Here is a 3,742-nt window from a genome sequence, read left to right as displayed (position 1 = left end):
TATACATAGCTGTTTGATTTTTCTGTACCACCACAGAAATCTGTACAAATGCTCTGGAAAATCTTTTTTTGGTATCCAATTCTTGGGTAGGTACCAGAGTATTTGCACATGTCACAACCCCTCTCCTTATATAGTGTTTCTGGGGCGTGACCTATGCTAATAAACTATATTAAGCACATCTGGGTAAGAATGGCTAAGAATGTTTGGTGCATCTGGAGTTGACTAAAAGCTAACCAAAATTGAAAAGAATATTTCTACATGAGGCCCATTATCTTCTACATATGGGCTATTATCTCCTGCGTAGGACATACAGTGAGGAAAATAACTATTTGAACACCCTGCTATTTTGCAAGTTCTACCACTTAGAAAACATGGAGGGGTCTGAAATTGTCATCGTAGGTGCACGTCCACTGTGAGAGTCATAATCTTAAAAAAAAAATCCAGAAATCACAATGTATGATTTTTTAACTATTTATTTGTATGACACAGCTGCAAATAAGTATTTGAACACCTGAGAAAATCAATGTTAATATTTGGTACAGTAGCCTTTGTTTGCAATTACAGAGGTCAAACATTTCTTGTAGTTTTTCACCAAGTTTGCACACACTGCAGAAGGGATTTTGGCCCACTCCTCCACAAAGATCTTCTCTAGATCAGTCAGGTTTCTGGGCTGTCGCTTTGTCGATGTGTACAATGTTGTCTCTAGTGTCTTTGGACAGCTCTTTGGTCTTGGCCATGTTAGTAGTTGGATTCTTACTGATTGTATGGGGAATATATGTATATATTCTGCCTTTCTTCTCATAAGATATTGGGATATGCTTTTTTAGGCTGTATGAGGGTGAGAAAGTTGTGCATGGTACAAAGTTCATTAAAGGTTCAGCCAGATGCAGCATAAACAAAAGGTTTTACCTGCAGTTAACTAGAAATATCCACCATAAAACATAACAGAACTGTGAGATTTCTCCACAAAAAATTTCCATGAAGGGGTAGATTGATGCATGCCGGTTTCCACGTGACCTTGTGTAACTGCTTGACCAATGACCATGTTTCACGTCATTGTATACAGTAGTTTCACATATTGTGCCACAGGCCATAAATCGACCAATAGCCTACTAGATTTTTTAGGCCAACACTGTAATCCATGTTTGGGATTTAAAAAAAGATATGATAATATCCTATTATCCCAAAACCTTTTTTGTTTTGTTTTTAAACATAGACAAATATATCGACAGACGATCTTGATAAACATCCTGCTAAATTTTAATCTGATAGTTGATTGTTTTTTCATTTTGGCATGACCAATGCATCTCCCTTTATTAAAAGAAAAGCTCCCCTGCTCCATGAATGAAAGTGATTTACTTGTAGTATTGACAGGTCTGTGCTCCCCTCTGCTGGAAAATGCTGTTATACAACGGTTTCCTCTTGTACCACTTGAATCAAGGGATAGTATGCTATCAACTTGTATTTAATGCTACTTCAACGAATATTTGCACCTGTTTCCTGTGTTTCGATTCAGTCCTAGAATAGAACTAATGAGACACAATGGATGCAGAAGAAATACCGTCTGTCCATCATCTCAGTTAGTTTGACGAGATGACGTGTTTCTATTTCTACATCACTTTATTACTATTAATGATAATTTATAATTACAATTTTAACCCTAGTGTTGTCCTTGGGTCAAACTGACACGTTTCTATGTGTTTTATATCAGAAATATGGATTTCTTTCAACCAAACTGCCCAAAAATAACATGGATGATTCCATTCAGCCTTCTGGTAAAATTATTGATTCCTTTCTTTGAATTTTTTGGGGTGTTTTTATTTAACCCTTGTGTCGTTTTCCCGTCAACCATGTAAAAAAAAGCCCTTTTGGTCACTTTTTTTCAACATTATTATTATTTTTTCATAATTTTATTTCATAAATTAAATTTCATAAAATTATTGTCTTAATTTCAAAAAAATGTTGTGGGTGCTTTTTTTTTAATGTTTTTTTTTAATGTTGAGATTATTTCAACGGCCCATTCTTTGTGACCAAAAAAAATGTAACAAACTGAAAACGGGTCAATTTGACCCAAGGACAAAATGAGGGTTAAAAGTGTATATGTTTATTGATCCCCAGTAGGGAAATTACAACTTACACTCTATTTTGTTAGTAATCACTACACACAGGCCTGAAATACACACACATGCTCAGGAAAATAAGAAAAAGACAAAACCCCAATCATTAAGTCGCATTGCTGGGATGAACAATCATTTGTGGCTGAATCGAGCTGTATTTTTAGCTATTTTTGTACGTGGACATTTTTTTCAGAGTTGAGTGGTTGGATTTACTATCCTTTCATACAACTTGAATGCAGCATGACGTTAGCTAGGTAGCTTGCTAACAGTGGCAAACAGGAAAACAATATGAGCATCTTATAAGTTTTTCTTCTTAATTTTCGAACAGTTTGACACTTAAATGCAGTGTTAGTATCCGAAATACCATTACTGTAACGCTGGCTATTTTAACGCTCGTTATTCAATGACTTATATGATTAATTTAAAGTTATATCATTATCTTGTAGAATTATTTGCCAATGTTAGCCAGCATAGCAACTCCGCTAGCTAAAGTAACGTTAAATTAAAATTGGTTCTACATTGCTATTGTTATTTTCTATAGCTAGCACACAGACGGAGGATGTTGAATGAAAGAGTGAAAGTGGCGTCGACAACTGCAACTAAAGGCAATTGTCTGGGTCTATAACAGGTAATGTAGCTGGAGAGTTCTGCTATTTCAGTTAGTTGTATTGTTTTAAAGTTAATCTGGTTGCACGCGCTTGTTTCGTTAACAGACGTTAACCTAGAAAACCGATTGATAGAAGTAGGAGAAGTACATTGTAAGTGTGGAATTCCACGATGTCATTTTTGTTATAAATGGGAGAGAAATGTAGTAAAGTTGAATTAATATTTCCTCCAGAGATGCGTAGCCAGACGTTGTAATCTTTTAGGGCTTTGAGTGGGAGGGAGTCTGGGAGCGTGCTCTATTGATGTTAGCTAGAATGCAAAAAAAGATCTGTACAGTATTAGTTAGGAAAAAACATAATAGCTGCTAAGCAAAAGAATCCTCTTGTTTTGTATCTAAATGTTCCTCAACTGTCTTCACCCTTATGATTCCAGAACACAACATAGGGACTCATTTTCAATTTAGTCACCTAATGAGAGGAAAAAGTTGATGTTATTATTTTTAAGTTAAGTAACATATATATGTAGGGTAGGGATTTGGCTAAAAATGTGAGCCCCGGGTTGAGTTTTTTGGGGGCTTTTCTGCCTTTATTTGATAGGACAGCAGAGAGAGAAGGGAAAGACATGCAGGAAATGATCACAGGTAAGATTCGAACCCTTGACCTCTGTATTGAGGCATAATCCTCAAAATGTTCAAAGACCCTACCCACTAAGCCATCCCAGCCACCTGCATTGACCTTTACCTCACCCACTAAGAACCATGTAGGCTGAGTCCTTTGCAGCGGCCCAGGTTTGAGTTTGACCTGCTGCCCTTTGCTGCATGTCATTCCCCCTCTCTCGTCCACCTTTACTGCCTATCCGCGGTCCCTATCAAATAAAGGGAATAGCCCCATACAGTGTGGGAAACAGGATACCATTAACAGGATACAAGGGAGGCAGCAGGCATACAGTGGTGTGAAAAAGTGTTTGCCCCCTTCCTCATTTCCTATTCCTTTGCATGTTTGTCACACTTAAGTGTTTCG

At 37.0% G+C, this 3,742-nt stretch overlaps 1 protein-coding gene across 2 annotated transcripts in view; it reads left to right on the top strand.

Annotated features, from left to right (window-relative positions):
• Window positions 1–2,372: 2,372 nt before the first annotated feature.
• The window catches only part of wu:fj29h11 (protein NO VEIN), a 44,136-nt gene continuing 42,766 nt past the window's right edge, over window positions 2,373–3,742 (top strand). For both annotated transcript variants that reach the window (XM_034861284.1, XM_034861283.1), the window contains exon 1: window positions 2,373–2,745. The gene's annotated coding sequence lies outside the window, so the exon portion shown is untranslated. The remainder of the gene's footprint in view (window positions 2,746–3,742) is intronic.

The sequence above is a fragment of the Etheostoma cragini genome, chromosome 21 (genome assembly GCF_013103735.1).
Source record: "Etheostoma cragini isolate CJK2018 chromosome 21, CSU_Ecrag_1.0, whole genome shotgun sequence".
In the NCBI taxonomy this organism is placed as follows: Eukaryota; Metazoa; Chordata; class Actinopteri; order Perciformes; family Percidae; genus Etheostoma; species Etheostoma cragini.
The sequence above is the reverse complement of the archived record's forward strand: the minus strand, read 5'-3'. Positions and strand labels throughout refer to the sequence as shown.